This window comes from Callithrix jacchus, chromosome 12 (genome assembly GCF_049354715.1).
Source record: "Callithrix jacchus isolate 240 chromosome 12, calJac240_pri, whole genome shotgun sequence".
Lineage (NCBI taxonomy): Eukaryota > Metazoa > Chordata > Mammalia > Primates > Cebidae > Callithrix > Callithrix jacchus.
This window is the reverse complement of record NC_133513.1, coordinates 27,043,466-27,067,391: the sequence shown is the minus strand read 5'-3', so window position 1 is coordinate 27,067,391 and position 23,926 is coordinate 27,043,466. Positions and strand designations below refer to the sequence as shown.

At 40.7% G+C, this 23,926-nt stretch overlaps 1 long non-coding RNA gene across 2 annotated transcripts in view; it reads left to right on the top strand.

Moving 5' to 3' along the window:
• Positions 1-23,926, top strand: part of LOC118146216 (uncharacterized) — a 98,618-nt gene that overhangs the window by 13,062 nt on the left and 61,630 nt on the right. For both annotated transcript variants that reach the window (XR_013524333.1, XR_004731782.3), the window contains exons 2-3: positions 2,540-2,651; positions 21,359-21,442. This is a non-coding gene — a long non-coding RNA (uncharacterized LOC118146216). The remainder of the gene's footprint in view (positions 1-2,539; positions 2,652-21,358; positions 21,443-23,926) is intronic.

Sequence of the window (23,926 nt, the reverse complement as noted above, 5' to 3'; positions counted from 1 at the left end):
CTTTTCTCCACATACTCACCAGCATTTGCTATTTTGTGTTTGGTAATAGCCATTTGAACTAGGATAAGGTGATACTTCATTGTAGTTTTTTTTTAATTTTTTAACTTTTTTATTGCATTTTAGGTTTTGGGGTACATGTGAAGAACATGCAAGATAGTTGCATAGGTACACACATGGCAGTGTGTTTTGCTGCCTTCCTCCCCTTCACCCACATTTGGCATTTCTCCCCAGGCTATCCCTCCCCAGCTCCCCGACCCCACTGTCCCTCCCCTATTCCCCCAATAGACCCCAGTGTGTAGTACTCCCTTCCCTGTGTCCATGTGTTCTTAATTTTTAATCACCCGCCTATAAGTGAGAATATGTGGTATTTTATTTTCTGTTCTTATGTCAGTTTGCTGAGAATGATGTTCTCCAGATTCATCCATGTCCCTACAAAGGACACGAACTCATCATTTTTGATTGCTGCATGATATTCCATGGTGTATATGTGCCACATTTTCCCAGTCCAGTCTATCATCGATAGGCATTTGGGTTGGTTCCAGGTCTTTGCTATTGTAAACAGTGCTGCAATGAACATTCGTGTGCATGTGTCCTTACAGTAGAATGATTTATAGTCCTTTGGATATATACCCAGTAATGGGATTGCTGGGTCAAATGGAATTTCTATTTCTAAGGCCTTGAGGAATCGCCACACTGTCTTCCACAATGGTTGAACTAATTTACACTCCCACCAACAGTGTAAAAGTGTTCCTATTTCTCCACATCCTCTCCAGCATCTGTTGTCTCCAGATTTTTTAATGATCGCCATTCTAACTGGCGTGAGATGGTATCTCAATGTGGTTTTGGTTTGCATCTCTCTAATGATCAGTGATGATGAGCATTTTTTCATATGTTTGTTGGCCTCCCGTGTGTTTTTATTTGCATCCCCCTGATAATTAGTAATGATGAGGAATTTTTCATATATCTTTTGGCCATTTGAATGTCTTCTCTTGAGGAATGTCTATTCAGGATTTTGCCCATTTTTAAGTTGGATTACTTGGGGGTTTTTGTTATTGAGTTATCTGAGTTTTTTATATAGTCTAGGTATTAATCGCTGCCACATTGGGGCTTAAATTTCAACATGAGTTTTAGTGAGAAAAAAACAAACTATATCCAAATCATAGCAAGGGCAATAACATTAAAGTGTACAGTTTGTTTTTGTTACTTTTATTTATGACAAAAATTAATTCATCAGTTTAAAATATCCTGCTATAAGATTTTTTTGGTAAGCCCCATCCTAACTGCAAAGCACGTGTGGAGTCTGCACTTGGATTGGTGCACTCCCCTGAGTTCTGACAAGGAGGCTTCTTGCTCCATTCAAATGTTACAAAGTTCAGCTAGAGATTTCCTTCTCCCTGGGTAGTTTTACCCTGTGCTCCTCTCCACTGAATCCCTGTGGTGTCAGGCGAAAATGGCCTGTTGGGGGCGACCCAGCGAGCTCCCATGGCCTTTCTGCTGCTTCCTCTAATCCTGTATTTCACTCAGTTCTCCAAACTGACTCAACTCCAGGTAAAGTCAGAAACTTCTCCCGCAAACAGACCTTCAGCTTCTCCAGTGGGCATGTGTGTTCGGGAGAGGAGGGTCTTTCTTTCCCACTTCCGCAATTGGGGCACTTGCCGTTTGGAGGGATCTCCCAGGTCCTGCAGGAGCAGTCTATCTTCTTCAGAAGGTCTCTGGGTCCTCTCGGGATTGCTGGCTTGTTCTTGCAGTCAATCTGGATCTAAAATTTACAGTGCAAGTCCCTGTATGCTTCTCTGTCCAGAGCTGCAATCTAGTCCTGCTTCCCATCCACCATGATGATCTCAAGGAGGCTTTTAACATAAGACAGAAGGGCAGAGGCAGGGTGTGGTTCATCATGCAGGGAGTTGTGTTACCAGAACTGGAAATAGTGTGTATTACTTCCATCCCGCCTCTTTGACCAGACCCAGTCTACTGGACCAATTAACTCTAAAGAAGGTGGAGAAATATAGGAAAACATGGGTAACTGGTTAAAATTAACAGTCTGTGACACACTATGATCTCAATTTTTAGAAAATCAATCTGCATTTCTATTTAGAAATCTATTTATGACCAATCCAACAATCTATCAATTCATCCATCTATTAATTTATCAAACTGTATTTAAGAGAATGAAAAAAAAACACATCATTATACTCACAGTCCTGTTCTGAATTTTCTAAATTTATTACATTGTAGGTGCACTTATATAATAAGAAAAGAAAGATGTTCCATTTAATTTTGAAAAGAGCAGCCAACACACTTCAGTAATCTTCTAGATTGAGGGGGTGGCTAATTTGAGTTCGCAACATCCTGAGATATGGGCTGTTTGCAAAGAGATACAGCGTGATTACTTTTAACTAGGATCTTGGACCTGCTTTAGTGAATAGGTAGAAATGATTTAAAATTAGCCTAGTAATTGTTTGTATCTAATTGAATACTTCTAACGTGGCTTGAAAACTTTCTTATGTGCTTCCTAATGTCAACTCAATTTTTCTTTTAGTATCACAAATTCTTGAAGGAGAAGAATTCAAATTCATGAGCCTTCATTGTGAACAAATCAAAGTAAATGCACAAACTAAAGCAAAATGAAACTCTAGATGACTGAGAGAAAGGTATGAAACAACAGTAGATATGTCCTGATGTCTAATAAGTGTGATATCCTGAGATAGGCACAAGAATTACACGATTTTAATCCTGTAGGAGTTCACAGACACATTGTTTCTTCTAACTCATGTAAACAAAGGGGTGAGACCCTAATACCCGTCCCAAGTCAGAGACTCAAGGACACCTCTTATTCTCATTTTATCAACCCAGGAGAGTTCCATGGAGGAAATTACGCATGTGTTTCTGCCTCATCTAAGAGCATACACTCTCTCAAACCTGCACAGCAGCCACAATGACCTTCCTTGAGCTTTTTCTAATTAATACACAGCCTGCCACCCCAGGGTCTTTGCACATGCTCTCCACTGTGCTGTTATTGGGCTTCTTTCTTCTTTACTTAATTCTTGCTAATATTTCAGATTTCAATTCAATTTCCCTAGCAGAACACCCTGTTTTGACCAAATTCCCATAACATACTCTATGTGTGTTTCAACTACCCATCACAGGAATAACTTTACAAATTTGTTATAAGGTATTTTGATGGATACCTGTTTCCCTCAATTAAAATGTAAGCTTCATGAGAACAGAGTAACTTATCATTTGTTCACCTGTCTTTCTCCAGGGATAAACACTGGACCTGGTGCAGTTCAGGCACTCGGTGAATATGTGGTGAACTCATGTTGACTGAGGATAAACAAAGGATTCAGTCAGAAAATTATAGCACGAAGGTTTTGCAGCTCATGACTCCAGCCTCCCCGCCTCCCCAGTTTTAGCCCATATGCTAACTTGTTTCAAGGAGAAATAACTGAGATACATTATAGGGAATGATCAGGGAAGATGGGGATGCTGTGAGAGTTTAGAGGCTAAAGAGATAAGTCTCAGCTGGAGGAATCAGAGAATGTTGGGTGGGTCATTTGACATCTGAGTGGTCTGTTTTGTAGACATTTGTGGAGATAAGCCATGATGGTCATTGCAAGTATAGGGAGCAGCTTGAGCAAGTACAGGGCATAGGGCTGGGGCTGCAAGTATGGTGGGCAGGCATGTGCAACTGCAAATATACGCGGCTTCTTCTACACTGAAACTGAACAGACTTGGAGGGGGTCAATGGCTGCTCAGGAAGTCGGGCAATCCGGCAAATTAGAGGCAAGATTCTCAGACAGGTCTCCAAGAGAATCGATCTAGTAGACTAATGTTCAACTTCCTATATTTTCCCTGCACACCCACGATGGGTGGCAGTCACATGAGCAAAAGCACATTCTGTCCATTCTGTTAGAGGGAGCTCTCTCTATTGTGCAGGCTGCTGTGTGGATAAGGTGGGCTGCAGGTTATGTGCACCACCTGCTGAGAGAGGTAACCTGACGCCTCTCTCTGCACCTCCCACAATACACCTCTCCGCCACTTGGTAGCATGAGGATCAACCAACCAAAGTGGAAGATAGTTTGAAGACAGTAGTATGAGACCAGCCTGGGCAACATAGCAAGACCCAATTTCTACTAAAAATTAAAAAAAAAAAAAGCCAGGAATTGTGATGCACAGCTGTCATCCTAGCTACTTGGGAGACTGAGATGGGAGGTAATGTAGTTATCATGGGAGATAGGCTGAGATTAAATTAAAAGAGTAGAGATAATTCTAAAGTTCCTTTTGACCAAGAAACTTTAGAATTATCTCTACTGTTTTAATTCATTACAAAGAGAAGATATTCATGTAGAATTTGTGCAATGAGGTTTTAATTTTAGAAAACATACAGACCACATTGGCTTCAAGAACCTGTTTGGAAGCCAGATGCCCTACTCTGTAGACTGAGGCTTGTGTTCAGAGCAAGCAGGTTCCTGGGTGGGGCTGAACCTACAGTATAGAGGTCCATTGACTAGGAAGAGGGGACAGCATAGGCATAGACGAGGAGTCAGCCAGACTTTGTTGGTGAGGGAAGAACGCACATGTGTGAGGTGCTAAGGAGAAAAAAAAGGCCATTTGTGGAGGCAAGGTAGATGTTCTGGACAAGCCTAACAAAATGCCTGCTGGTTATGCCCCCTGTGGTGTTATGATATATTTCAGTTTCCTCCACGGTTCCTGGATCATAGCTCCCATAGCCCTTGTTACAGTCGTGTGTTATAATGTTGGGTGTGTCGAGCTTCAGAGACAGGACTCTGAGTTTCTCCTGACTTCTTTTCACCTGCTTCAAGGCAGGACTCCATGCTTCCCCTACCCTTTTTCACTGTGGGTCTTAAGACCCTCCCCAGAGAGGGTCCCACCCTACACCGAGGAAGAACGGATGCTGAGATCATGAAGCCTCCATAAGAAAACCAAGATAACTGAGTTCAAAGAGCTCCTGGATAGCCCAATATGTGGAATTTCCTGGAGGGTGGTGTGCCCAGGGAGGGCATGGAAGTTCTGCTCCGCTTCCCCTATGCCCCATCCTATGTATATCATCATCTGTGTCTTTTGCGATATCTCTTATAATAAGCCAGTAAACCTGTTTCCCTGAGTTCTGTGAGCTGCTCCAACAAATTCATTGGACCCAAAGAGGGGGCATAGAAACCCCAACTTAAAGCTGGCATGTGAGAAGTTCCAGAGGCCTGGACTTGCCACTGGTGTTCAGGGAGGGCAATCCTGGGTACTGAGACCTTAACCTGTGGGATTTAACACAGTCTCTGGGTAGATAGTGTTGGCACTGAATTAGAGGACACCCAGCTGGTGTCTGCTACTTGCTGTGTAGGGGAAAAAAACCCACAGAAGTCACAGAAGCCTTCTGTGTTGATGATTATTGCGGTGTGAGAGTACAGCTCCATTATGGAAAGTCTCATTTCTACCATCTCACTTTTTTTCTTTTTTTGAGGTGAGGTCTGGCTCTGCTATCCAGGCGAGAGTACAGAGGCACCATCTCAGCTCACTGCAACTTCTACCTCCTGGGTTCAAGCAATTCTCCTGCCTCAGACTCCCGTGTAGCTGGGACTGCAGGTGCACACCAGTGGCTAACTTTTGTATTTTTAGTAGAGACAGGATTTCACCATGTTGGCCAGGCTGGTCTCTAATTCCTGACCTCAGGTGATCCACCCACTTCAGTTTCCCAAAGTGCTGGGATTACCGCGTCCGTCCTACAGACTTTTTTCTGAAGAACTTCTTATATGAACCACTTGGCCTCTTAGCAGGTGACACAATCCTTTGGGTAGCTGACTGGAACTGGGCTATAACCACCTGACCTCCTAATCTGTTCCACAGAGATGAAAATGCCATCTATTTTCCATGCCAGCAGTCTACAATGGGGCCCAGAATTTTCTGAACCAAGCAAACACTCATCCTTAGGGACATTCAAATGTAGGTTAGAGTGACTGAGTGGCTTATAGAAGCCACCACCTGAAAAGAAGCAAAAGCAATGAGGTAAATAGAGGATGGAAGGGGAAATCCATGAGTAGAGTGAGGCCGGTGCCATGCGAAGGCAGGGGCCATGACTAAGCAAAACCACAATATAGAGATGGAAGCAGAGGCTGAGAACAAACTGGAAACAAAGTCACTCCTTTACCAAAACAGCAGGCCACTGCTGTAGAGAGCAGTGGAGACAGGTATTCAGAACTGTGCTCAGAGCAACTAAGGTTGTATTGCTCTCGAGGTTGACTAGATGTCCTGGATCATTTTACTGCTGCAAGATTGACTAGATGTCCTGGACCTTACAGCAGTGCTTGTCCCACTCACTTCTAATTGCTGCCCAGTCATTTTTGGGTTTCTCACTTTTTTATGTCGTTTTACAGAGAAAGATATAATTGCTAAAATTGTAGGCTTTGAAACCAGATTATCTGAACGTTTCGCCATGACTCTACTAATGTATCCATTGAATTGTTTATATTATGGGTCAGCAAGTTAAAACACTGCAAATTTTCGAGCTTTAAAACAATACAATTGCACTTTAGTGTCTTGAATACACCCACTGAGCATCAGTGGGGAGCTCCATGCTGTCACCCTCACGGGGCTGGTGACATCGCCACCAGCTGGCGCATCTGCAGATGGAGACATCTAAGCATCATGAATTGAGCACTGGCCTTTAGAACTTCCACTACGTGGTGACATATTCCGCCTCTACTCACATTTCTTTGGCTGGAGCACATCACACAGTGCATTGGCTTCCAAAAAAAAAAGCAAAAAGAAAAGAGAGAGGGAAGTGCAATACTTACTATGTCTAGAAAGTGGAAACCCTGGCATATTTGGATGAACTGCACAGATTTGCTATGTGACCTTGAGCAGGTTTCTCACCTTCTCTGTGCCTCGATTTTCTCATCTTCAGGACAAAGGCAACTGTCATACTTCCTAAGTTGTTGTGAGAAATAACTGCAAACGTGTAGAAGTGCTTAGTGTCATTCATGACACATTTGCAATAATTATTGGCTTTATTATAGTTGGAAATTAACCAAACCCTGTTACCTGAACTGATTTGGCTCAAGTTGCCTCCTAGCTTAAACCCATACAGTGAGACATCTCTCCTGAGTATTTGCAAGGGTTAGGTTTTCTCTGATTATGCATCCATCTTTAGGATGTCAGTAAGTTATCTCCAGTAATCTATGGCATTGTAAAAAGTTTCAAGACAGTGAATCTGGAAATGCAGTGAGGAATTTTTGATGGGTCATCTGTTGAGCCAAAGAGAGATGTCGTGTAATTTGGAGAGCCGAAAATTAGACAGAGGACAAGCACAGCAGGAGAAGTGGTTCTGAGAAATGTATCTCTAAAGCTTACCCAGAGCCAGAGATAGAAACCAGGGAAGCTCATGACATGGAAACAGAAGAATAAGCAGGAGGCCGACGAGCAGATGGGAGTTATTTTTAAAAAGAGGCCAGCAAAAAAATCGTGGGAGGAGGATGCTACAGATAAGAGAGCTCTGGAGCTACAAGTTGGAATACGACATGGGAGTCCTCAAGAGAAAAAGTGTCTATCTGGGTTGAGAAGCTGGACTGTTAGACTGGGAAGATGCCTTCAGATTGCAAGAAGGATGGTCCCAGAAAATGATGTGAAAAATAATTTTCTTTTATTTTTTTTTCTCAAGACAGGGTCTTGCTCTCTTGCCCAGGCTGGAGTGCAGTGTTGCAATCATAGCTCACTGCAGCCTTGATCTCTCTGGGCTCAGGTGATCTCCCATCTCAGCCTCCTGAGTAGCTGGGACCACAGGTGCATCCCACTACACCTGGCTAATTTGTTTGTGTTTTTTGTAGAGATGGGGTTTCACCATGTTGCCCAGGCTGATCTTGATTGAACTGCTGGGCTCAAGCAATCCACCCGGCTCAGCCTCCCAAAGTGTTGGAATTACAAGTGTGAACCAAATGACTAGCCAGAAAATAATCAAGTGACATAAAATTAACTTTGAGCTGGTTTAAACAGAAAGGGAGCTTTATTGGCCCACATAATAGGGAAATCCAAGATTAGCTACAGCTTCAGGCAGAGTGGCATCTGGGTGCTGGAACAGTATCATCAGTGTTATTTGTTTTTCTAAGTTTTGTTGTCTTGGTGTTGGTTTTGTATTTTTAATGTTGAACTCACAGGCAGATTCTTCCTTCCTGGCACCATGATAGCTACTATCACCTTCAACTTTGTATCCAGTCTTCCCGTCCTTGTTACTAGAAGAGAGTACCCCTCTCCAAGTCACTCCAAAAAGAGCTCTGGATTTTCTTTCATTGGGATACAAGCACAATCCAGAACTAATCGCCATGGCAAGGAGAATATGACTTCTGACTGGCCAGACTGGGCTCACGTGAAAAATCCCAGACCATACATGGCTCAGCTGCACATGAACTGCAGAAATTGAATGAGAAAAAGAGCATAATTCCATTTAAAAAAAAAGTTGCAGTAATAAAGATGGGGAGAAACACAGGAACCTAGGCAAATAAGAAATTTTGTGAACAAATTCTTGAATAATTTTTATGTACCCTAGGGACGGCTGAAGTCTTCATCAGTAACCCCCACTCCCCTTCCTCCTCAATTTCACTAGCACCACTATCAGCAGGCAGAGATGACTTTCAGCATCTTAGCTCATCTCCAGCCTGGTGGGAGCTTCCAGAGCCCTGCTGTCTTGGAGCCACAATCCCCCACAGTCTTACCAATGTGGCGTTTCCCTCAGCTTAGCTCTTTGATTTCCCAGAGGAGCCCAAAACTTTCCTTGAGTCCAAGAATAATGGCTGAGAGATTGAGAGCATGTTTATTCCTTGTTTGCTCTGTGTCCTCAGATCTGTATACGTTTCCCTAAGATACTGGCTCAAGTTTTGCTCTATATTCAAGAAATGACCCAGGATCAGGACAGCAAATGCATGTGACAACGGCTACCACTTAAAGTGGAACTTAAGAGGCAAAATTTGATCTTATTTGGAAATGAGATATAGACATGTTCCCTCAGAGAATAGGGGCTTTCCTCCTCTGGTTGGATCCAATGTGACACAGACTAAGCTGTGCAGAATGTGGAAAGAAATAATAAGCATCTCATTTGTAACTATTTCTTCTCCATTTGGGAAACCTATACTAGTTCTCCCAGGCTTACTTCAAACATTCCCTGCTCTTGGGGTCATTGCAAGTTCCCTAGAAACAGTTTACTTTCCCTCACTTGCTCACATAATTCATAGATTGTATCCACTCTAGCACTTGAGTTTCTTGAAGTCAATCTTTCTTATTCATTTTGGGACCATAAGTTCCTGGGTGGGTGGTAGGTAGGTACTTAATACAGTGTGATGGACAAATGGATAAATCACTTACACTGATTAAGCTGGAAGAAACATTAGAAATTCATAAAATCTAAACTATTGATTGTAGAGATGAAGAAACTGTCAGCCAGTGAAGGCAAATAACGCACACAAAAACACATAGAACATTTGTGGTTATGTGCAAATTGAGGTGTTTCAGTCTTCAATCCGGAAGTCCTAGCATTATAGTCCCGCAAGGGGCACTCAGTTTTAGCATTTCACGTATATCATTTTCTTCACTCACCCTGCTCAGCCTTGTTATCCTCTTTGTAACAATGAGAAAGAAAAGGGTCAAAAAGCATTTTTTGTAGAGCCCAAGTGTTTTCCCAGCTCTGCGAGTGCTTCTGGACCCAGCTGCCCAACTCTGGCTCTGACACTCTTCCTGCTTGATAGAGAAACTCTGGAAAGCATTGGCACTCAGCCTGCCTAGTAGAAAGTGCATTCTTTCCTGTCTCACTCCTTCCCCTGGGAAGCAGGCCCAGTGATCTGAAATAGAAATGCTTAAAGACAAACCAGTATGGTGATGCCCAGGAGCCTGCTTCAGGCTGCCAGAGACAAAAGGAAAGCTTTGGAAGTTCGCACAACCGATTCTGTCATGGTGGTAGGGAGGAGACAGTTCCCTATGACAGCCAGACAGTGACATCAGCTTCTGCAATTCCTGCCTAGGCCTATAAGAGAGAGAGAAAAACGAAGGGGATCTACTCTAGAAAACAGATGACTTTTGGCTGAAATTTTCCAACAACTGTCTTTATTGTCTTCAGTAGAAACTTCATAACAAAGACAGGATATATTCATTTCTCGTCATAATAATATTTTATGTATTACCTGCCATATGTGCTTTATATATGTAATCTCACTTGGTCCTCACAATAGTCTTACAAGGAAAGCACTATAATTATCCCTACTTTATTGACGAGGAAAAAATGAGTCACACTATGATTAAGTAACTTGCCTGAGTTCACCCATTTAGAAACTGGCAAAGCACACAGGGGAACCCAGATAATCTGATACCAGATCCCACATGCTTAGGCACTGAGAAAAGGCATCTCATGGTAAGTTCAGAATATTTGAGGTCACATCCTGATTTAGGATCTCTGGGGTTGTATGACTCATGCAAGCATTGTTTTCCTCATCTGTAAAATGAAGCTAGAGTGCTTATCTGATAAGATTGTGAATTATCAAATAAGTGTATCTAGGTGGATACATATTATAAAATATAACTTTGTAGAGAGTGGCATACTAAGCTTTGTAATGAAGACCTGCTTTCAAAGCTAATCTCCTCTCTGCCCTGAGGAAAATTATGTAAGCTCTATGAATCTAAGACTTGACATTAGAGGTGAAAATTTTTTGTCTGTCAAATAATTGAGTAATAATTGTTACTTATTAAGGATGGCCATGAGTAGTGAGAGGAAAACTGCATGGAAACATTGAGCATAAGACTTGTGTATACTCAGCTCTCAGAAATGCTTGTTTCTAGATTTTCCCCTTTGTCAATCAATGTATTGCCTACCACTTGTTTGATTATTGAGCCTGACCTTCCTTATGAAAAGCCCTAATCCAAGCTTTGAGCTATCAGATGCATATTTGAAATTGGGAAAGTGGATAGGTGATAAAGAGCATTTTGCAAATACAGATGAACTCAGAGAACATGAGGGAATTCAGGCATTTAAGAGCACAATTATGGATAGAATTCATCCAATACATTTTAAGTCAATAGCTATGTCTGACAAGCAAAACTCATCACTGGAGACAATTTATCTAGTTTTTGTTGCTCTTAGAAGCTCAGGGGCTGGCTTAACATTGGAAGTGTAGAATTCTGTCAAGGATTCCTTCACTTGCAATGGCTAACAGAGCTGAGCTGCAATTTCAATGCTTATCAGCAGATGTCAGTGTTGGCCATTACTCATAATACCGTGAAACTATCCTATATGCCATGCTATTGGTTCTGGAAAATAAATTAATTATAAATTCACATAAGTCAGTGTAACTTTTATTTCCTGAGAGAAGCCTCTATACTCTTCCCCTTGGAATGTTTCCTTCTTTCTTTCTTTCTTTCTTTCTTTCTTTCTTTCTTTCTTTCTTTCTTTCTTTCTTTCTTTCTTTCTTTCTTTCTTTCTGAGGTGGACTCTCACTCTGTTGCCCAGGCTGGAGTGCAATGGCACTATCTCAGCTCACTGCAACCTCCATCTCCTAGGCTCAAGCGATTTTCCTGCCTCAGTCTCCCAAGAAACTGGGATTACAGGTGCAGGCCACCATACCAGTCTAAGTTTTGCATTTTTAGTAGAGACGGGGTTTTTCAATGTTAGCCAGGCTGTTCTCAAATTCCTGGCCTTGTAATCTACCCACCTTGGCTTCCCAAAGTGCTGGAATTGCAGGCGTAAGCCACCGTGCCCAGCTGGAATATTTCATATGAGCATAGAAGAACAGAGCCCTAGTCTTCTCAGGACTCCTCAGAAATGGTTATTCTGATCGTAGGAAAAGCTGTTCTGAATTCTTAAACCTTGTATATAGCCTAGTCATGGTGAGTGAGTCCACTAATATCTGTCCAAGAGACTGGAATGGCTGGACAGGAAAGGATAATGCGGAAAGATGAGAAAGATAAAATAAAGAAACTTGAAAGTGTCAATTTTACTACTTATTGGAATCTAAAGCCAAGAATCATGAGTGTAAAAGTGTAAATATGACATGAAAAAATTATACATACACATGGAGAAAATTATTTCTTTTTTATAAAAATATGTGCATATGTTAGGAAATTTAGTATAGCCATTAAGAATGACAGCTTTGGCTCAGTTGTCTGGGTTAGAATATCAGTTACAAATTAATAGTTAGGAGACCTCGTGAACATTTATAGTTTTCTCATCTATAAAATTTAAATAGTGATAGCACCTACTTTATAGATTTGTGAAGATGAAATCCCATATTTAATTTCCGTACACCATGTCTAGCATATAGGATGTGCTTACTAAACATTAGCTTTTATATTTGCATATAAACGTATGCCTGTTTTTGCAGGCAGAAAGTCTAGAAGGACAATAGTCACCAGAATTTGCTCCTGTTTTCCTGTTAGCTTTTGTGTTATCCAACATCGTGTAGCAAGTACTATTTGTATTATATTACTTAAGGGGAAATAAATCATTGATCAAAAAAGTTAGTTTTTGAAAAATGGTAACTCAGATATGAAAAGCTGAGCTCCAAAATATATTATTTATTTTCGCCTAGACCAGAGTAAGCTCTCCAGGGCTGAGGCCTCAGACCCACCTCTGCAACATGAGGACTCGTTCCTTCTTTACTCTCTCTTACAGAACTTTGTATAGAAATCAACTATATAACTTATCATTGAGAGACCCCAAAAAGTAGAGATTAAAAATAAGAGTTAGAGAGTAATGTGTGCAGATGAAACTCTGCCACTCACAGTATAATGCCACTTAAAGGCAGAATTTGATCATGCTAAAACAACCAATAAAATAACAATGTTATAGACAAGCCAACAATGAAGATAAAAACGAATAATAAAATTCAATTAGTTATTAATAAGACGAAGGAAGAAAGAGGTGAATATGAAACAAAGAAGAGGATGATTAAATAGGATAATGGCAATATAATAATTGTAAGCATAACAACTTGAATAATATTAAATGTCAAGGTTATAAATACCAAAGTTAAAACTCAGAAGGTTGTCAGATTACAATTAAAAAGCAAGACCCAATTATATTTTGCTGACATAGTTCATATACCTGTCCCCACCCAAATCTCATGTTGAGTTGTAATCCTCAGAGTTATAGGTGGGGCCTGGTAGGAGGTGATTGAATGACGGGATGAATTTCTCATGAATGGTTTAGCACCATCCCTTTAGTGCTATCCTTATGACAATGAGTGAGTTCCTCCAATATCTGGCTGCTTGAAAGTTTCCCTGACACCTCCCTCTCTTTCTTGTTCCTGCTCTCACCATGTGACATGCAAGCTCCCCTTTGGACTTCCACCAAGATTACATACTTCCAGAGGCCTCCCCAGAAGCAGGTGCTGGTGTCATGCTTCCTGTTCAGCCTGCAGAACTATGAACCAATTAAATTTATTTTCTTTATAAATTACCTAGTCTCAGGTATTTCTTTATAGCAATGCAAGAACAGCCTAATACATCTGCCTGCAAGAAATATAGTTCAAATAAAAGATATAATAGGTTGGCCAGGTGTCGTGGCTCAGGCCTGTAACTCCAGCACTTTGGGAGGCTGAGACTGTTGGATCACTTGAGATCAGGAGCTTGAGACTAACCTGGCCAACATGGCAAAACCCTATCTCTACTGAAATAGAAAGGTTAGCCAGGCATGGTAGCATATGCCTATAATCTCAGCTACTCGGAAGGCTGAGGCAGAATTGCTTGAACCTGAGAGGCAGAGGTTGCAGTGAGCCGAGATTGCACCACTGCATTCCAGCCTGGATGATTTCATCTCAAAAACAACGACAACAACACCACCAAAACATATAATAGATACAAAAGGTTAAAATAAAAGGGTGGAAAAAGATACATCATGCAAACACTAATTCAAAGAAAGTTGGCATGGTTATATTAGGGTCAAACATATTAGGTTTTAGAGCAAATAGACAGCATTGCCAGTGAGAAAGACGGCCACTTTCTAATGATAAAAGTATCAGTTTATAAAAAGAATATAAGAATCCCAACATTTTATAAACCTAATAATAGAGTTTCAAAATACATGAAGCAAAAACCAATAGCACTCCAAATACAATTGGAATAAGCAATGACTCTAACAAAAAAATTCAATACCCTTCTTTTAGTAATCAATAGAAGAATTGGAGACAAACTGGGAAGATCATAGAAGATTTGGACAATGCCATCAACAAACTTGACCTAATTGACATGTATAGGCTACTCCACCTAACCACAGCAGAGTACACTCCCATGATAGATCATATTCTAGGTAGCGAAGTAAATCTCAATAAACTTAAATGAACTCAAATCATGCAAAGTACATTCTCTCAATGCAATGGAAATAAATTAGAAATCAATATCTAAAAGGTCCCTGAAAAAATCCCAAAATATTTGAAAACGAAATAGCATACTTTAAAATAACACATGTATCAAAGAGGAAGTTAGAAAGTAAATTGCAAAGTTTTGAAATGAATAAAAATCCAAAATATAAAAATTTGCGAGATGCCACTGTAACAGAATTTAGTAGAAAATTTATGACACTAATTGCTTATGTTAGAAAAGTAGAAAGTTCTCAAAGCAGCAACTTCAGCTTCTATTTGGAGGAATGAGAAAAAGAGGAGCCAATTAAATGCAAAGGAAAAAGGACATAATGAAAAACAGAGCAGAAACAATGCAAAAGAAAACAGAGCAACAATAGAGTAAATCAGTAAAACCAAAAGCTGGCTTTTGGTTTGTTTTGAGACAGTCTCACTCTGTCACCCGGGCTGGTGTGCAGGGGCATGACCGTGACTCTCTGCATCCTGACTTCCTGTGCTCAAGCAATCCTCCCACCTAAGCCACCCAAGTAGCTGGGACTACACGTACCTGCCACCATGCCCAGCTTTTTTTTTTTTCTTGTAAGAAGATCAATATAATTGATTTACCCCTAGCCAGGAAAACAATTGAGAAATAATTAGTCAATACCTAAGCTGAGAGATGCCATCACCAGAGATTCTACAAATGTTAAAGAATACTAATGAAATATTATGAACAACTTAATGCCAATACAGTTGACAGCTTAGACAAAATGAATAAATCGCTTGAAAGACACAACCAAATAATACCAAGGAAGAAATAATTGACCTGAATTAACATTATGCCTTTCAAGGACATTGAGTTTCTGGTTAAAAACAATCCCACACACACACACACAAATTCAAGCACAGATGGTTTCACAGGTAAATTTAACCAAACATTTCAAAAAGAAATATTATTAATTCTATACAAACTTGACTAGAAAATTGAATATGAAGAAATACTTTCTAACTCATTTTGTGAAGCAAGCATTACTCTGACACCAGAACCAACGACGTTACAAAAGTAGAAAAGTGCATGTCATTTTTCCTCATAAACACAGACACAAGCATTTTAAACAAAATCTTAGTATATTGAATGCAGTATTTAACAAAAGCCATATATAATAATCATTACATATCCTGGGTGATTATTCCAAGATTGCAAGTTTGGTTTAACTTTCAAAGAGCAATCAATTGTAATTCACCATATTAACAAACTAAAGAGAAAAAAAATATATGATCATGCCAATTAATGTAGAAAAGATATTGGACAAAATCCAATATCAATTCCTGATGAAAATTCTTAGTCAACTAAGAATAAAATTTCCTCAACCTGATACATGACATCTGCAAAAACCTACAGCTAAGGTCATACTTAATGGTAAAGCCTGAATGCTTTCCTAAGTACAGCATCTCACTAATGTTTATGTTGAATTTTCATTTAAATTCATTTCAAAATAATTTGTTATTCCCTTTTAACTTTCTCATTGACACATGTGTTATTTAAAGGGCAAAGATATCCACTATTATCACTTTTATTCAACATTGTAGTAGGGCTTGTAGCCAATGCAATTAGGAAAGAAAAAGAAATAAAAGGCATCCAGATTGGAAGGAAAGATTAAAATTGTTTTTATTTATAGATGCATAATGAGCAATGCAAGCTTATAGATACATGTATGTGTCAGTCTTCAATGTCAGACTTTTATCAATGCTATTTTCATTCACAAATGCCATGAGCTACATGGAGTTCCCAAGGAGGCAATTCTTAGTGCTGCCCATTTACTTGGTAGTCACAGTTGGGGGCACACAGGCTCAAGCCACTCTGTAAGTCAGTCAATATTGCAAGCCATACGTAATAGTATGCTTAATCAATATATAAATGTTATAGATTAATCATTCCACAACAAAGTAATAATTAATATTAAGAGGAAAAGAGTGAAAGAAGGGGCTGACAAATCAGTCCGGGGGAGTGAAGAAGACACCCAAGACTTTGTGTATGTGTGTGTTTGTGTGTTGTGCGTGTGTGTGTGTGTGTGTATAACAAAGACATCCAAGACTTCGTGTATGTGTGTGTTTGTGGTTTTGTGTGTGTGTGTGTGTGTGTATAACAAAGACACTCAAGACTGTGTGTGTGTGTTCATGTCTTTACACACGAACACACACACACATATATAAATATATGCACATATGTATTTCTTTGTGTATGTGTGTGTATCTGTTGGTTGAGAAAGTAATAAAGAGAGACATGTTAAAAATTGCTTTAGTTTTCTGGCATAAACAACAGTAGGTACATGGCGGTACCTTTGACTGAGAAGAGGGAGCCTCAGAGAGGACGAGATTTGGATCCTTATCAGCAAATTTAGCTGTTAAAAGCTGGAGATGCAGAACTATGTGAAAAGGGTCAAGAAGGGCAAACCTACATCATCTAAATCTTTTTGCCTTTCCCCAACTCCCCACGTTTCACCATCTCATTTGGCACTGGACTATTTTGATTTCCAAGAGCCCAAATCCTTGCCCGCTCCCTCCTATCAACTGTGGTGCCTTCTTGGGTAGTCATCTACACAGGAGCCCCACCTCTGCTACCCTCAGCAGGCACCCACCATCAGTTCTTTCAACCGGAAAAACCACCAGATTAAGCAACTGATCTAAGATGAGGAGTAGTTGCAGTTTCCCTCTAGGAACCATCATCTGCAGACCCTGGAGTTTCACTGAAAATCACTGACATAAAGCAGATTGATTAGTAGGAGAAAAGGCATACAAATTTATTAAACATCTGTGTGGGGGCCTCCAGAATAAAGACCCGACCCAACAATAAGGTCCAGAAGCGTATGTACCATCTTGAGAGTATAGAAAGAATGGGAGCTTCGATCAAGGTGAAACAGGCTGTGAGGCTGAGGAGAAGAGGAATTCTATTGAGAGACAGTAAATGATTACCAGGGAGAATGATTGAATCTTGGGTAACAGCAACGAACTTGCAAATGATTCTCTTTTCAATTTAAATGGTCCTTGGAGACAGTCACTATCTTGAAAAGGGTTCTGTTCAGGTGTGGTTATATTTTTGGTCTTTTATCCGGTAATAGTGAGATAAGAGAAAGGAGAGAAATAATAGTTTTCCTTGGTGAGTCTTCATCCTAAGCAGACAAACAAACTTCATCTTATTTGGGAGACACAGTGGGTATGGGGTGTGTCAGAAGAACTTGAGGCTTCTTCCGTTTAGCATGTTGAAATGCAGTATTTTGGGGTCTGGGCTTCTGAGCCCCAATATCCCAATAATCGTTTTTAATTCCTCAGCTTTGAATCTGGGTCCCTGGCATGAAGCTCTGTGCCCTTGGTCCCACACATTTTCTTCTCAAACGCTATTTATCTGTTTAGGAGCTTCTGTTTACAAAGAGATTAGTGAGGATGGATGGGAGACTGTATAAATTATGGGCTGATTTTCAAACACGAAGGTGATAAATGAACAGATTTTCCCCCAGATTGCTGAGCAAACATCAGCGGAGCAAACTAATGTAAAGATATAATCGTGATTAATCTCTTGATTAAAATAATTAATCTTGGTTAATTCTGCATTTAATCATTTCTTTTTATCAATGTCTAACATGCAGCTTTATAGAAATATTCATTTAGACTAATGGATATTTCATTTCTCCAATTCATCTGTTTCTTCTGAGCTTCTAAATGCCTCAAACTCCAGCTCTTTCAGTCGTAGAAAACTTCATTCAAACGATCATAGCTCTAGGAAGAATGTTCTTTTCATAACCAAGAACTCTGCACAACGTTTGGCTAAAGACAAAAAGAGGGATGAGCCTCAGAGGATGTAAAAGAGACAGGAGAGCTTCAGGACCTGAAGGAGGCTATGCCGGTGATTCTTATCAAACATTTGCTCAGGGATTCAGAATTTTCTTCTGGCCATTAATTGCCTTTCATGGTAATAATGTCATGCATTTTTTAAGAATTTACAATTCATTCTTTCACTTCTACCATGTGACAATTCCTGCTAAGACACAGAATCAGCTTTCCCATTTTATTGATGAGAAAACATGTTTAGAGAGGTTAAGTGCCTTGCTCAAATTGATGTGGAGAATAATAAAGGCAACGACGGATTCTCAGATGCTCAGTGGTCTCTCCTAGTTTGATTACATAAGGCAAAACACAAAGGTGTTCTGGTATCAGATAAAGGGCTGTGACTTCTCGGTGTACATACTGAGGGAGGCTGAGCAAGCATTTCTTTTATCTCTGTGAAAAAGCAGAAGAAGCAGTAGATTATTCAAGCCTTTGATTTTTGGCACGTACATTCAGCAAATAGTTTTTGAGTATCTACTCTAAACCAAACACTGTCCTAGGAGTAAAAGTACATATCAGAGAACAACAAGAAAGTCTAATATGTGACTTCCAATCCAAGTGAGGCCACATGGATTTCACGTTGAATGCCTGAATCGCTGAATCAAAGCTTATCCAACACAGGTCTACAGGAATATATGACAGGAGAGGGGGTCAGGGAAAAGAGGTGGAGAGGAGAGGGAAGGGTTGGGTTGGGTACAGGGCTGGGAGGAGGTGAAGTTGCCCCCTCTCAGCCACTTGATGTAACATTACTCTCACCTGATCTATTTCCACTATAGCACTTTAATTTCACCAGAGCACTTGTGCCATCTAAACTTACCTGATTTATTAATTGGTCTTCTTGTTTTTTGCCTCTCTCTCTCTCCACTAGAAAGTAAACCTCTGGGAGACATAAACTGTATCTTGTTCTTTGCTACATGCTCAGAATATGAAACAGTACTTGGCTCATCAGAGGCACTGGGTCAATCCTTACTGAATGACTGGCAGGCAATGTGTAGGGTCTGAACAACATTAACTAACACTGCCACATAGGCACACGTGCACTTAACATGTACCAAGCTCTGTGCTAAGTGCTTTACATGCATTGTTCCATTTTATCCTCACAGTATTCTTAGTTACCATCCCCATTTGACAGATGAGAAAATTAAGACACAGAGGAGGTTATGCTCATAGAACTACCACCCAGTTTGACTCCAGGGCCCGTCTTCTTGACTACTATGCCCTAATACCCCATGTAGTAGCCATGAGATGCTCTGGTGGGACACATTCACCCTACAGTGTCCTTTGGTGCTCAGTAGACCCTCAGAGACCCTCTGCCTGGTGCATAACCACTTCCTTGGGCTGGATGTTGCATATTCTATGGATTCTTCTTTTTTTTTTTTTTTTTTTGAGACAGAGTCTCACCAGGCGCCAGGCAGGAGTGCAATGGTGTGATCTCAGCTAGACAGGGTCTCACCATGTTGACCAAGATGGTCTCGATCTCTTAACCTTGTGATCTGCCCTCCTCAGTCTCCCAAAATGCTGGGATTACAGACTTGAACCACTGCGCCTGGCCCATTCTATGGATTTTTATGTATTCACTCCTTTATAAATTATTACAGATTCAAAGCTATTATTCAATGACAAATAATCTCATTTATTTTTATTTTTATTTCTTTAGTAAAAACAGAAAGCAATGGAGTGTAGCAAAAAGATAGGCCTTGCCCACGATTGCTCTCTTCCACTGTCAATCACAGGTAGAGCAGTCCAAATGAGAATAGGCTGAGGACCCTGAGAAATCCTTCGGTGAGAGGAAAACATCACCACAGTGTAGGTGCACACTTGGGACTGTGTCACACACATATATCTCTTCTGTTTTGTGGAAGAAGAAAATGGCTCTGATTTAGGCCAATCCCACTCATTTTGCTAGTTTGGTATCTGAGCTTCAGAGAGGGAATGTGGCTTATTCAAGGCCACAGAGCAATTTCAGTGGAAACCCTATACAGGACAGTGTCTGTGAGGCCTGCCTCCAACACTGCAGTGCAGAATTATTCCGAATCATCCCTCTGTGCTGGCCAGACCAGTGATGCTTTTTCCATTGCTCCACCTGAATTCCAGTTCTCATCACAGCTCCTCAAAAACTCTTCCCCACCTTCCCTGAATCTGGCCCTTACTCATAGCTCCCCTTGAGCATTAGATATTGTGGGGCTTGACCCTCCCCAACTCTAATTTTAAAACAAGATACAAAGTTTCTAATGCAATTATAAAATAGATTTAAATGGTGTTGGGAAAACTGGCTAGCCATGTGCAGAAAGCAGAAACGGGACCCCTTTCTGACACCTTACACTAAAATTAACTCCAGATGGATTAAAGACTTAAACATAAGACCTGGCACCTTAAAAACCCTAGAAGAAAATCTAGGAAAAACCATTCAGGACATAGGAGTAGGCAAGGACTTCATGACCAAAACACCAAAAGCATTGGCAACAAAAGCCAAAATAGACAAATGGTACCTAATCAAACTCCACAGCTTCTGCATGGCAAAAGAAACAGTCATTAGAGTGAATCGGCAACCAACAGAATGGGAAACATTTTTTGCAGTTTACTCATCTGACAAAGGGCTGATATCCAGAATTTACGAAGAACTAGTTTACAAAGAACAGATTTACAAGGATATGAACAGAAATTTTACAAAAGAAGACATACATGAGGCCAACAAACATATGAAAAAATGCTCATAATCACTGGTCATTAGAGAAATGCAAATCAAAACCACATTGAGATACCATCTCACGCCAGTTAGAATGGCGATCATTAAAAATCTGGAGACAGCAGATGCTGGAGAGGATGTGGAGAACTAGGAATACTTTTACACTGCTGGTGGGAGTGTAAATTAGTTCAATCATTGTGGAAGACAGTGTGGCAATTCCTCAAGGACCTAGAAATAGAAATTCCATTTGACCTAGCAATCCCATTACTAGGTATATATCCAAAGGACTATAAATAGTTCTACTATAAGGACACATGCACACAAATGTTCATTACAGCACTGTTTACAATAGCAAAGACCTGAAATCAACCCAAATGCCCATCGATGATAGACTGGACAGGGAAAATATGGCACATATACACCATGGAATATTATGCAGCCATCAAAAACGATGATTTTGTGTCCTTTGTAGGGACATGGATGAACCTGGAGAACATCATTCTCAGCAAACTGACACAAGACCAGAAAATGAAATACCGCATATTCTCACTCATAGGTGGGTGTTGAACAATGAGAACACATGGACACAGGGAGGGGAGCACTACACACTGGGGTCTGTTGGGGGGAATAGGGGAGGGATAGTGGGGGGTGGGGAGTGGGGGAGAGATAGCATAGGGAGAAATGCCAGATATAGGTGAAGGGGAGGAAGGCAGCAAATCACACTGCCACGTATGTACCTATGCAACAATCTTGCATGTTCTTCACATGTACCCCAAAACCTAAAATACAATAAAAAATAAAATAAAATAGATTTAGAAAAACGTTTACCACCACCCACAATCTTATAACCTTAGTGCATTTTATTGCCACACTCTAACTGCTACTCTGCTTCTCCTTTTCTTGCGATGCTAGATACAGTCCTCTAGCCCTGCATAGGCCTCAGCCATCGGCCTCCCAGCTTGAAGTGTCCGCCAGCTATGCTACTGACGGGGGATAGGATGATACACTCTTGGATGGTGCATGAGATATCATCTAATTTGACTTTCTGCACATAGAGAAACAAAGGCCAAGAAAGGCAAAGGGAATTCCTCAACACACACAGCTGGAAAGTGGCATGGTTGGGAACTGATCCTACCTTATCTTTCTAGTCCTATTTTTTTAAGTGTCCCCATCTATTTTAAAGAAGGCCTTTTTTGGACACTAAAGTCCTCTGTCTTAGTCCATTTCCTGCAGCTATTAATAGCACGTATTGCATGCTATTAATATTAATATGAACAGAGGACCCAAGACTGACTAATTTACAATGATCAGAAATGCATTTTCCACAGTTCTGCTGGCTGCGAAGTCCAAGATCAAGTCACTAGCAGGTTTGGTGTCTGGCAAGGGCTGCTCTCTGCTTCCAAGATGGTGCTGTATTGGTGCAGAGGGAAGTTCATTAAAAAACACTGCCTTTTCACATGGCAGAAGGTGGAGGGCAAGAGAATTGAATGTTGAGCTAAGCCTCTTTTATATGACTTTAACCCCATTCACAAGGGAAGAGGCATCATTATCTAATCACATCTTAAATGCTCTGCTTCTTAATATCACCAAACTGACATCATTTGAATTTTAAAGGAGATCCTCCAATGTCTCCTGGGGACAACCAAAGCTTAAAGTGTCCAATACACCAGCAAAAACTCTCCCATGCACTCAAGGCTCAAAAGCCAGCCAGAGACACACTCTCTTGACTGCTGCCATTTGTAGAGTATCTATTGTGTGCAGTCTCTGCAGAAAACACAGCAAAATCACCTGCAATAGCCCTGTGGGACACATGCTATTATTCTCAGCCTGCAGGTAATATAACTGAGGAATAGCACAGCTAAGTGATTCACCCAAGGTCATACATAAAGGGGTTGGACCCCACAATGCATTTGTGTCTTTTGTCTGTATCGTTTTCCCTCTCTTAAGAGACAGAGGTTGAGACGCTGGGGTATGAGATTGAGATGCTTCTTGCTTAGGTACTATCTGAGAGTAACTTGACTCTTCAGATTAACCCCAAACCAGCACAGGGAATTGATGAAATGGGACAGAAGACAGAAACATTTACTTGCAGGGCTTGCTTATCTATCCAACATGTATTTCAAGAGAACTTACTATGAGCCAGCCCTGTGTGAGGACACAACACTGGACAAAGTGTGTGACCTAGGGACAAGGTTTAATCTCTGCATTCCCAGGCTGAGGATGCTCTTAGGATTTTCTCTCTTTTCTCTTTTGACTCTTTGAAATCTTGCTCCCTTGTGTGGTTAATACCAGAGGGACCTAGTGCTTCCTTCTGCTTGATAGAAGCTATTTTCTCTCTCTAGAAAGGTAGCTCAAACAGTCCAATTTTAGTCCTTTGGAGAAACACTCTTCCCAAATCTCACGTTGCAGTGGCAAATCCTGTGGGCTGAGATCATCTGTGACTATCAGATAAGGCCCTGAGTCACTGCCCGACTGTGTTTAAAGCCGAAAGCTTCAGCCTTTTTCTACCTAGGCTTCCGGATGCTTAGAGCGACTTGTAATGTCTAGTTCATTGAAATTTTGCAGTGGTTTTTAGAACAAAATCCTGACACAACCCCTTTCTAACTCCAAGTGACTTTCAGAATCATAAGAATGAACCAACAATAGAAATGTCTGCCCTACTCCCAGATACTGTGTTTTAATGGGTTTGGGATAGGAGTGCATATCTGGGGCGGAGAGTCATTACGTTCAGAGTAATAAAATAAATGATTTTGCTAGGGAGTTCCTTTCTCATATCCAGTTTTTGATTTGATGGCAAAGTGGGCAACTGGCTAGGGATTTGAGCATTTGGAGGTCCTGGGACCAAGCCAAACACCATCTTGTCATTGCCTTAGGGGTTCTGCGAGGTTCTGAGCCGGTCCCTGCCCTTAAGGATTTCATGTGTTAATAAGCAGCATGAGGATTCTAAAGGAAAGACGAATTGTAAAATGATGCTGTGATGACATTTCCTTTTCTCCTCTGTCTTACCCCCAAAGAACCCAGATCTAAAAGGAAATCTCAA